The sequence below is a fragment of the Egretta garzetta genome, unplaced genomic scaffold (assembly GCF_000687185.1).
Source record: "Egretta garzetta isolate BGI_Z169 unplaced genomic scaffold, ASM68718v1 scaffold161, whole genome shotgun sequence".
Classification (NCBI taxonomy): Eukaryota; Metazoa; Chordata; class Aves; order Pelecaniformes; family Ardeidae; genus Egretta; species Egretta garzetta.
Window position 1 is genome coordinate 2,257,329 of NW_009258754.1, and position 13,356 is coordinate 2,270,684.

Sequence of the window (13,356 nt, forward strand, 5' to 3'; positions counted from 1 at the left end):
TCGTAGCCACTTATGCCATGCATAGAGATGCATGCTTAGAGATACTGCAAGGGTCAGCTAATAGTTACAGCTCCAGCTCTCAGCCAGGTAAGAGCAACCTCCAGGCTGCTCTGAATTCAACAGCCTGACTTTGATCCTCAGGGAAATACAGTCTACCTGTCTTCCATTTCCACTCCAAATTGATTGATGTACTTCAGCAATTGCTGAAGGGGAGAGATGAAAAAACTTACCAATCTATCCAGAAGAGCTCATCAAGGGGTCTTTTATGTGTAAATATTTCCTGATTTGGAGACAACTTAAAGGATAAATAATTTGTCTCACTATGTTTTTAATTAGTCAGTCTAGACAAGCTTAACTGCAACTTATTTCAGCTGAGGTGAGCAAGAGTATCAACAATATACATCTTTCCTATAGAGACAAGTCTATATTCCCCTTGTCTTCTCTCCAAACACAATGGAGATAAATTGTCTTCTGCTCAAGGTACTCCTTGCTTGCAACTACAGAGCTTATCATCCCCCAGTGGCTGCTTCTAACTGAGTCCCAGAAGGTTTCTAAAACCCCTGAGGCCTAAGAGCTCAGTCCCCACGGGGCTCTGTTGCCAACATATCCAGGTTTGCCATCATGTCTGCACTTAGACGAAGGAGGCGCCTCAGAATCTGGAAATGAGAAACTGCCTGTATCTCTGAAAGACTGCTACGCTTATCCATGCCTAACTACTAACAGTGCAGGTGGAAAGGGAGCGGCACAGAAAGCATAGCAAGGCAGAAAGTAGAAACTGATGGAGCTGGTGATGAAATCAGGTGAGAGTATCAAGGTTGAGAGATCATGAGCCATTGCCATTTTAGAATGAGAGGAAGGAGTCGTGACTGAATTGTAGATTAACTGGTAGCAGTAAATAAAATAAGGTAGAAAAAGCAGATGGAAGTAGCAACATACTTTGGTACATTATAAGACATTCATTACAAGACCGCCTGCAGCAGAGGCTGAAACCTCATTACTCATATGTACTTCTCCGCACCAAATGTGTGATATTTACAGTTATGATTAGTTTATAGACTAGCTGAAGCTTGGACCACTGCCTAGTTTTGTTCTTTCAGAAGCACTTGAACCATCTTCAGGGTAAATAGATATGACTAAAATAAAATGTATAATGTAGAGTGGCTAAGAAGGAGCTCAAAGAGCAGAGTCAGCAAGAATGGGATCTAAAGATAGAAAAGTATTAAGAAAAGAAGAGACGAAAGCAGACTTATGGCAAACACTGCAGATGTATGGCACACATTCATATTCAGTGGGGCGGTTAATGAAATAACGTATACAAATGAGACTGCCTTTTAAAAACAAAAAATGCTGCCTGATATCCGTTGAATGATTCCTCGTCCAGTTTGCTGGAGGTTTAAGAAGTACTGCAGCCCACACAGATAATACGTTTCTTTCTCTTACTGTGGATATTATGCATTAGCCATGAAGAAAATGGGAAATAGCAGGCCACATTGAGCTCCAATCAGAATTTTAGTGTTAGGGAAAAAACCATAAATTTTTAATATTTTCTTAATTAGCTCAAAGCATTTGTTCAGTGAAGGCTGGTTCTGAATCAGGGTAGAATCTTAGTTGCTAGTAGGTGTTTTAGGATGCTTCTCACACAAAACACTGTATACATGAGCTGACTCAGACTGCAATGGAAAAAAAAAAAACCACCAACCCAAGGTTGTAACTGTGGCAGGGAGTGCGTGCAAAGGAAGGGGAGATGGAAAGGTAGCAGAGTAGAAGGACCAAAAAGGGATCTGCTGGCTCCTCATGGGAGGAATGAGACAAACCTCAAAAGAGTGAAGAGTGATGAGTTTTGAGCAGGATGAATACTGGTCTCTCTCTCCCCTTCCCTGCCTATCCCACCTTGTCTTCTATTTTGGGATCTCTCAACTACATAGGGGACAAACCTGCATTTCAGAACTGCTAAATCAGGCCTCCTGCCTGACTAGTCAGGTAGTCTAACTACCCCTCTCAGCAGCAGTGAGTTGTTGGATCAGCTCATATGCAATGAAATGCTGTCTAGCTTCACCTTAAACTTCCCTATCATTGCATGCTTCTCTCTTTCCAAAGCTGGTAAAGATGCAGATCTGTTCATAGAAGGCTACTACTACTTGGGTGAAAGCGGTCTGTGCTGAAAATGAGCTCTCTTTTGACTTTCTGATTCAATGCATTCAGCTCTTTGATTGACTACGTTTAGGAGCAATTGGCCCAATGAGTATTAACTAGAACTTCACCTAAGTCTCAGTGAGCAGTTAATTTGTTTCTGTCTAAAAAAATTAGTGTCATGCTATGTTAGAATCTTACCAACCCAATGCAGAGCTCAGTGTGTCATGTGAGAACAGGCATCGATTCAGCTGGTTTTGGAAAAGACACTCACTGAATTACCCTGGGTTATCCAAGTTCATATTTTATTTTCCAGATTTACGGCTGACCATGACCATTATTATCATGCTTTGTTTAATGTCAGCATGTGGCAAAAACTGATAGGTTTTTACTTCTTTCTCTTGTATTTTCCTTGGAATTCTTCATACAGCAAATCTAGTACGGTGTTTAGAAAGTCAACTGATGTATGAAGACTAACAATCTGAGGAATATCAAATTGCTTGGAGACAGGAGAGCAAAACAAAAAGAGGAAAATTACTTGGGAAGAGATGAACACACAGGAAAATATATAACTCACAGAGCTCTACATCGAATGACTTTAGCACATGTGTGCATATTTATGCTATTTCCCACATAAAATGCCAACGGACTTTTCCACAGCTCTGCTAAATGACAGACTTTTCTACAGGTGAATGCTTGTTAAGAGTTAGGGAGTTTTAAACAATTATTTACCCTATTAAAACAGATAACATATGCTTTATGCAATCCTGGCAGCCCTTAAGAGAACCATTAAAAAGTTTATGTTCTCTTTTTAGGTTGGACTTGGTTTGTTTATATCAGATACATTCTGGATTTTGTCTCTTTAACAGTGAAGACAAAGGAGGTCTGCATGATACAGTAAAAGAACAAATAATCAAAAATATTATAGCAAAAGTAAATCAGTGTTTTCTGTGTGCATAATAACAAAAGGACACCCAAAAGAATTGACAAAATGGGACACTGAAAACAAAACTGAACTGCAAAGTCTACTACAGGAAGCTACTGCAGACAAAACTTAAGATTCAAAACTGTTACGAATGTATATGTGGACAGCAGATTTGCCTAGAGTTGCTATAATTAATGACATTTATAAATTTTGGAAGGAAGACTGAAACTTGGTCAAACCCTGAAGCACAATCTCTAGTGAGATCAGGATTAGACATGCGTGAAGAGGTGCCATAGTACAACTGCCTGCTATAGGCCCTTCTAAAGAATTTGGTTTCGGCCACCTCTAGAGACAGGATATTGGGGACTGCCTGATTTTACCTAGGTGGAAATTTATGTGTTCCTAACTATATCTTAACTAAACCAGAGTGTGTTTCCAACTTTCAGTTGAGGGCAAATCTTTATGAAATTATTTTCTTACTTTCCCACCCTGACGTTTAAACATTATTTAGACAATAATTGGTACATGCTTATTTTTACAAGGAGGCCATTTATAAACTCAGCTAAATATGATTCATGCCAAATATTTCTTATTTTATTCACTGAACTCAATGGGTTTGAACTGCACAAGTGCCTCAAACAGGATTTTAACCTGCAACTCTTTAGGAGTTTCTGATGATCATTAATGCAATTAAAAAGTGGTTATGCTTTCCTTATATTATATGGTTGCTGTATTCAATCTCTAAGTTTTCAGAAATAAAGGAACAAAAAAACTCAAGACATATTGGAACAAGTAAGAGTATGACATCTCTGTAGAAAATGTTGTTACCGTATTGAAAAATGTTCTCAGTATTGAGCACTTGGCACAGAATATGTGTTGTCTCAGCCATATCTAGAATTACTCCTTTTGGTTCAGCCTATTCAGCTTAAGCCCTGCAATAATTAACTAAGCCAGTTAGAACAGCCGGTCCATTATATCTAAAGATAAAGAGATAGGGCTGTAGAGGGAGAATTTGTTTAAGCCTGTAAATGGAACCTTGAAGAATGAAAGAAATACTGAGGTTTGCCACTTTGCCTCTTCTGCTTTAAACTTCAAAATTCTAATTTTCCCTTTGCAAGTATTGGTGTACCTGAATTGCCCCAGTATTTGTGAATGTATTGATGAAGAAATTACACTGCTTTCATGGCTCAGAATAATGATGCATCTCAATGTGGTATTTTGCACAGCATCAAGAATTTCTGCCTCTTTACCCTCTGTTTCCTGCATTCTCCTCTTATTTTTCTTATGCACCCAGTTTCAGCAATTGCAAAGTCCTGCAGATTGAGATGTTTCTCACTTACAAAATTTTATTTAAAATCTTGTGTTTTTTTCTCCTGAAATTCATGGATAAATAAACTACATCAGGTTCTATATCTTCTTTAAAGACAGATAAGCAAACAACACCCTAGCTCTTGTGATCTAAAAGATGCCCCTTAAAATGCATACCCTGTATATTAAAAAACAAAAAAACCCCAAAAAATAAATAAAAAAACCCCATAAAACAAAGGAAAAAGCAACTAACCCAAAGCCTAATCTTGCTGGTTTTAGGACAGTCTAATTATTTTTCAAAGACTTGGTCTTGAGCAAATTGAGCAGCACAGGCTATAATATGAAAGCCAACCTGATCTTTCCATTTACATTTGACTATTTCCCAAACACTTAATTTCAGTCATTCCCAGCAGATGTTTACCAGAAAAATAAAGATGACTTAGTATCTCCTGGCATCAATCTATGTCAGTCTATCCTACCTGTGCCCTGCTGCACATGCTCTCTTCCAGTGTAACTACTCCATCCCAGCTCACTAGTGAACAATGCCTCTCATGATGAAGCACAGATTTTAAAATCAGTTTTGGAAGTTCTTACATAGAGCTTTTCTTTGCCTATTTGTTATTTAAAATTAAAATCCTTACACTGTCGCAATTAGAAGGAAGAACAGCTTGATTGACACCACAATCACGTTGTCGTCTTTGAGCCAGACTAAAACAAGTAGGCCAGAACAATACTACACTGATATCATAACATTCCACTGTTGCACAAAATCTGACAATTTGCACGCTTTGAAGGCAAAAACCCACCAGCACTCTATGGAAAGTCCACTATTTCATTAATCTTTTCTCACAGTCATATTATGATAGACGTAGTTATCATAATGCAAGAATACTACAGAATTACTAAGTATATTTTGTATTATTCTAGTGCCCAGACACATTTCTCAGTGATCTACAAGCTCAAAACAAAACCAAATCCTTACTTCCAGAATTTTTACAATCCTGGTTTAATGTTAGTGGGTTAGTGAATACAGAATCATCTGCTATCTAGCACCAGGCTCTAGAACTAGAAAGGAAACCATTCGGATTAGCATGAGACAATGGTTTCAGTTTACTGGCAGTAATGTTTGCCAAATATTTCTGATGGCAGATGGGAGTTTAAAGAATGGTTTGCAGAATGTTTTGGAGAGCACCTCCCATGTATGGAGTCCCAGTGAGACACAGCCCAAAAGCACTTACTAAGTTCTCAGTCAAAATGGCAAAGAAGGGATGATGAGATTCAAGAATAAAATTCTTTGGTGTGAACAAATGAGGATAAGTTGGGCAGGGTGACAGCCTTGAAAGCGAGGACAAGTGCTTGCTCTTTGGTGCAATGGAAAATCAGTGGAGAGATGCAAAACCTGAACTATGAGCTAGAAAAAAGATTCTGTCTGCAATCTTCTGTACGGATATGTAGGGAGCAAGATCACATTTCTACAGGCAAGCGAAGAGGAATATACAATACCCAAGATGTGACCTGATGAATCTAGATAGCAGTTTTAGCTGTGCGAACTGACTGAAAAGGTACTGACTCAGAGCTGCAGGGCAAATGAGACAGCACAATCGAGATACAGGGATGACATGAAGATCTGCAGAGATAACCAAAGACAATGACTGGGGTTTTTTGAGCTACAGACTGAGAATCCTGCATTCAACTGAGTCTTAAAAAGAACAAAACATATTAAGGAGGAAACTGAAATAGGGTATTAGATCAAAAACCATATTAGATAGCAAATGGGATTGTCTGGTTCTGCCTTGGCATTGACTTTCATTCATATATTCATTCATCAGTATTTTAAGTCATTTATGAGTACAAATAGAAACTCCTCTCTTCCTCCTCAAAAAAGACCCAAGGAGATTTAATACAAACATAAATTCTTTTTTAAAACAACAAATTGTATTTAGTATATGTTGAGGACTTGCTGCTTTTTTTATACATATGTTTTTAATATGAGACCATGTTTTTTAATTAATTTGACAGTGTGATTCAATGTAATCCAATCCAGGTATATAAAGAGAACTGTGTATAATGCAGAAAAGTGCTAAAACAGAAGTCTTCTGAAAAGGCATTTGGTGTGATGGTGAAACTTCAGGAAACTGAATCAGAAATCTGAAGCAAGAAACAGAAACCTAAAACAGTGCTACAAATCCCAGTGGGACAGCCGTTTGTAGATGTGAAGTATTCCCACCACAAATCTTGGTATTCATGCATTATATAAAACTAAGTGTTCTTCTGGGAACAAATAGAGGAGAAAAAAAAATCTTAGATTGTCCTGAAACATTAGAGCATTATTGTTCATTCCCATGTAGTTTAAATTCTCAGAGCATTCCTATTTTGAACCTCTATTTTTAGGGATAGCACCATCAGGCTCTATCGTGCACGTTTAGTTGCAATTTGGCATGCAAGGTATAAGCCCAGAAGTGAAATTATTTTAGTTAATTGAAGGCGAGAATGTAATCAGTCAGATTCTTTTTCTAATTAAAAACTGCAAAAAAAATAATTAATTCCAAATGCTTTCTTGCACAAAATAGCTACAAATCAGATAGGGATTTGGGATGCATAATTCAAGCTTGAATACAGGGTTGAGATCCTCTCCAGAAAATTCCAGGGTATTTGCGTCCAGATTTTGGGCTGGGAACAGTTTCTGTTCAGTTGTTTAAGAAGATGCAAAACAAGACAGTTATGGAATTTGAAATTACAGTATGAGTAAAAGGCCCAGGGACTTGCTTTGGATTTGAAAACCCCACAAAACTCCAAACATATCAATGTATAACTACTTCATCCACGTAACAGAAATATAGACTGTAGGTGTTAGCAGCACTTTGAGAGGTAAAATAATTTAGTCAAATGCTACATGATGTTTTTCATTAGGAAGTTTTCTTTTATCTAATTTACATCTTCCTTACTGTATTTTAAGATCATGTTTGCTTATTTTACCCATCCCAGACAGGGGCAATAAGTTCCCTACCTCTTTACATACTGGAAAACATTTTCACATCACCCCCTTGATGCTAAACATTCCCATTTCCTTTCTTCTTTCTCTTCCTGAAGGTTATGCTGATTTCCTTTTCAGTTTGTCCAGCAAATTTATATTTCCCCACAGGGCAGTGCACGGACCTGGACACAATAGGCAGTCCTTCCCAAGGCTATGTAGAGGAGAGAATGATTTCATGAATTTTGCAGGCTGCAAAATATATCATGGGTCTGGGCACTGCATATGTAACATATTGCGTGGGTACATATTCTCTTGTGACAATGTGATATTTGTCACTTGTGATTTATATGAGCCAGGTCCTTTTCTGAATGATTTCCAATTCTACCTCATTTGGTGAATAAGCAGATTATTCTTATCAAAGTTTAGATTCAATGAAGACAAATACAATATATTTTTAAGCACGACCTTGAATTTGTCATTTTTAATTCATCTACTGGTTTTTTTTTGGCATATTCTCAGCTCCTTTCCCATTGCTGTCATCTGAAACTTTAATAAGCATTAATAAAAACATTCAATATCACCAAAATTCATGATAGAGCATTTTAGAGCCCTGTCAAAGCAGAAGAATGAAATTTTAAAACACTGCCTGGCCCACTTGAGAACTAGACCCTGTACCACAAGGTTATGAGGATGTTGCAAGAGTGCCAGCATGAAAGTCAAGCTAGAAGCCCTCTGCTGTTACTTTATCCAAAGAGCCTGCTACACCATCAGACAAAATTAGATTAGTTGTACATGATCTGCTCTTTACAGATCTATGCTGTTACTCATCTCAGTTGTTTTCTAAAGAGTTTAAAAATAGACTGATACTTTCAGTACTTTTACAGAAATTGAAGTTAAGATGGCTGATCTATAATTTTCCTCTCCCCACATATTTTTTCTTAAACTGACAAATCTTTCCTAACTTTCCCATGTATAACCTATAGTCTACAGTTTCTCAAAGATTAGGTGTTCATCTACAGAATGTAATTGGTCTAATGGATTTAAAAAGAAAACAAAACCAAATAAAAACTGTGAATATTTTGTGGAGATATTGTGTTAATGCTATTACAGGATTAGCTTCTGAATCTGCTCATAGCAATGGATTATGATCTCTCAAACTAATTTCCTTTCAATTTATTGCTGGTCAAGAAGTGACTTTACAGGCACAAAGTCAGAGGTACTGCAATAACCAAATCAGGCATAGAACTTCTATCATTGTTTTGTTTTACTTCACCTAACAGCATGGCAGATGTGAGCAGATCAGTATGAGGACATCCTCCCAGAACTTTCCTGGTTAACTGTCTATGAAGAAAGCAGGACATTGGTTACTATTACTTGCTTTGTGGCAGATTTTGAATGTCCCTACTACCAACAGAAGTGCTTGGTGCTTTGAGGCAAGATAGAGCAGACAATCTTTACAGGGTTTCTTTTGTTTATTTCTTTTAAAACATAATGGTTAATACGAGTCTGTTCTGACAAAGCTATAGTTTGACACGTTATTTACAAGAATTTCAACCAGTGTTTTCTTTCTTCCAAGCTTTCCACTATTATTTTCAACTATACTAGTTTCTGGAGACGCCTGCAAGGCTTCCATAAGCAGCTAGGCTAAGGTATTTATTTTCATTACTCCAGTACTTGTAAAGGTTACCATTTCAGAGTCAGGTAGCAGCTGCCACTTGAAGATCTCCAAGTGGCAATGTTTCTGTATAAAATCGTATTCCTAAGCAAGCCAAGGTAACAACCTTAAGTCAATGCACTGGGTCACCTGCTTATGTACCTACGGCACACTCCAATTGCTTTACTACTTCACTCCAGTCTAGATCTGGTAGTATCATATTGGCAATCTTTCCTTAGACGATCCAGGATCTGTATGAAGAATATTGTCTCAAAATATGACTTAGCAAAGTTGGAAAGGAGTAGTAACTGAATGCCCAGCTTGTTATTCACCCTGTTACTTCAGAGATGGCAGCACTGAGTAGGGGATATCCTGTGAAGCCTGTTAATAAAGTAATGAACTAGATATAGTTCTGAGCAAGATACAAATCTGACAATCCCAGAGTACAAGAAATGTTGAATAAAAAGCATTCAATGTTGAATGTCCAAACACTGAATATTTGAATTCTGAACAAAGTCCAGCAAAGGGATCTGCTGATGACCAGTTACTGTTTGAATCGCAACCTTCGGAAATGTCTGCTGAGGTTAAGGAATCTCTTTGTTTTATAAAGAATACACACTTCAGTATTATAGGACCCCTTTGATACAGCCCTGAACAATGGTGTTCCAGGGGAATGCACACCTCCCTGGAAAATTGCCTCTGTACCTGAAACAAGTGTGTGCTAGGGAAGAGTAGCAGCTAGAGATCAGTTTCTGAATTAGGGTGATATGTTTGAGTATGGAGTTTCTTTCTGCTTTGCAATATAAAATTTTATCTGATGCTTTGCCTTTAAAGCTTATTTGGAATTTGAAGTCTAAAGCAGTTTGTGACTAAGGAAGTGTATCATCTTGATAGAATAAATTGTTTTCTCGCTATTGAAAATGAACTGTAGCATTATCACAGACTGAGAAATTTGATCATCTGAGATCAGGGAGAAGGATAAGGATATGGTTTGAATTGGTTTTCAATTAAATCATACATTGATACATTAAGTAAATTCAATACTTTGTTAACTTAAAAAAACCTCCAGGGTTTTCCTAAAGCTCTGATTTACTTCTAGCTGAGGTACATTTTCCATTTGCTCAATATTTTACAGATAAATAATATAACATCCCTGACAGGTTATAAATAATGGCTGTTGAAGGTACATACACACTATGAGGTGATAACACTGTAGTGACTGGATTGTAAGGCAAGACGTCTTTCAAACAGGTAGATCATGAATGAGTATTAGCATAGGATATTTTTTCCAGTACAGGAATCCTGTAGAATTTACAATCAGAAATTTTATAATATACTAAGTCTTTTATTCTATAGCCCTTTGTGCCTCCTCAGAACATCCCTTTTCAGATTTGTGTGTCAACTTGACCTTTGGAAGAAAAAACTGAAAATAATTAGTACTGCAACTGGTATTAAAATCTTATGTTCTCTCACAGTTACCATGTTAAGTTTGTAAAAAGATTAAAATACTGTTTGGGACTTGTAAATTTACTTTAGGTGTTGCAGAGAGAAAATTATAGGAACCATCATAGTGACTGCGAGGCCAACAGTTGGTTCAGTCCCGTATCAAGAGGAAGCTGGAGCCAGGCAGTTACAAAATAATTTTCCCCCAAAGTAAGTAGTCCTGTGTTCTCTAGCTCTGAAGCATAAAGTTTAATCTCCTTTCCAGAATACATACTGTCATTGATTCCGATGGCATACAGTTTAGATGGGATGAATTCATAGGCTTAACTCAGAATTCTCAAACTAAAGAGAACCTTCCCAGTGGACCTTCAGACAAGTTCTGCAGATACATAATAGAAAAATTAGTAGGAATAAAACTGTCAAGCTTATGTGGTACTTTCCCACTCGGGGGGTGGGTGTACTCTCTCTCTCTCCCCCTGCGCTTTTACCTTTGCAGTTTTGCCACTTTAGGAAGGTTCCCCTGGCATGAACCTTTGCTCCGGAACCCTTCGCCTTAGAGGCTTGGTGCTAATATGCTTTTAATAAGCATAATGCTTTTAATAAGCATATTAAATACCTTGCTTAATTATACTGTAGTTGTTTTGTGAAGAATTCTGTTCTTTTGTTCAGTCTTATCTTTTTTCCTCTCTCATCCATGAAGTTTATTTATGAATTATGCATGCAAACATAATTAAGAGTAACAATTGGTGAATTTTACATTAGTGATGTTGCTCTGTCTTTCAGTATCTTGCACAACTGTAACTGTACTGAGTTTAGGCAAGTGGCAGATTCTCTTAAAAAATCAAAACTACTCTGTCTAAAGTTTCTTAGTATGCCAACTGCACTGTATGTGGGAGACTAGTTTTGCTATCTGATTCCTCCTTATTTCTAAGTGATTAACAGGCGGTCTTCTGAACTGGAGAAATATCAACTAGTTATATAATTGAGTTAAATCCTAGTGGGGGCGGTGGTGATGACTGTTAGAAAAAAGTGCTGGTTAGGTTCTAAATATTTGATCAATATATCACAAATTGTTAGCCTGGATTATGAACTCTCCTAACATAAATTGTATTATTCACAGTCCTTTTATTTGATACAGTTAGAAGACAGTTGCATTTTGAGTACTCTGAATACATTGTATTTGTCTTTTGTCCTCTTTTGAAAGGAATTGCTTTACTTGCACAGGGCCCAAGAAACTGGTTTTACCCACAGCTGATCTGACATCAGCCTGAAGTATATCAGAAATTATTCTGAAAATGACAGATCTGAATTAGTCTTCCAAGCACTCTTACAGTTAAACTGTAATCAGATCTATGGTTTTGTTCAAGTCCTTTTATTATCAGAAGGTTGAGATCTTTCAAAGCAATCACTCCAAAGACACAAAACCCATGAACACTTTCTGTGAGCAAGCACACATCATTCGCTAATAAAAAAGGGTTGCCACCTATACAAGATAGGCCACTAAAATAAACAGCTCATTTTTTCCACTCTGTGTATGAGTTCTAATATCTTGCCCTTATTTCCTCTTATTTTTAATATAAACTGGTGTTTTATACTATATAAAATACAAATTGTTATCTTAGACACTTTATAAAATAAGTTTATTTGCTTGTAATGAATATGGTGGACAAAACCTGAAAATATATTTTAATCTAGTGCACGAAAGGGTCGCTAACATAGTGTATAAAATGCAGACTTTACTTCTGAAAAAAGGGTCTGCATAAGTGCCCTACTTAGGTCTATGGGAGTAACAGCTGAGGGCAGAAATGGAACTTTATTTTGAACATAACAGGAACACTGATCCAGACAAGCTTGGCTTGAGAGTTCTATACTGAAATACAGTCTTAGAAATAAACTGAGATGTCAAAACACACTGTCTTTTATGATACGATACAAGGGGATCTGTATTAATCAGATCTGTATAAATCACAGATCGACTTAAATCAATGCATAAATTGCAAATTGCTGGAAATTAATGGCTAAGTGATGCTTTGTTTCATTACCTGTGCTTTTTTGCCTTACTCAAGCTTGACTTTTATGACTCCAGGTTTGACTCGTAAGGCCTCAAATAGAAATACAGAATCTCTGCCACACCCCACAAAATACATACATTCTTTTTAGTATACTGCCATTGCTCTGATAAATAGTGGTTTGATAGTGAAACTGAAGATAAACTGCTATTAATTAAGAGTCTAGATCATACTTCCTTCCCTAGTTCCTTTATGGTCTTCATAATTTCAGGATGTGTCATAGATCGGTTTTCCACAGCCAGTTCCACTTTCTATTAAGATTCTGCTTTAAAGGATGTTTTAAGAATTCACAGAAGCATAGGAGAAAACTAAATAGCATGAATTATGGGTGTAAATGCACAGCTAGAATATATTGTAGTTCTGTGCTATGTTGTAAGCAGTCTATTGACTCCAACTACAAAGCAATCTATTCAAATTGATCAAACGCTGTATGAAAACATCTCCTAATTTATTAACCTTTTGAAAGACTTTCTGAAGAAAAGCACAGCGTAAGGTTTGGAAGGAGATCACTTCAGAAGAGTCATAAATGGAAAGACTCTCCAATTAAATAGTTGTCAATATAGTTTATTCTGTTATGTTTACTAGATAACAACTCTTATTTTATTTAGATATAAGTCTCTCTTTCTTCATTTCCTTTATTTCTTCCTTTTCACATTAATTTTGTTGCCACTGACACCCACTAGAAGTACTCAATAGCGAGAATAACAGAAGCAACTCTGAACCCCTTGAATCCTTTCACCACTGCTTAACTTGCATGGGTTAATTGATTTTGCCTTCCAACACAGTGCTGGTGGCAGGTTTACATTTCCTCACTTTCAATCTCCTGCTATACCTAATGCCATTCTTGTATCAA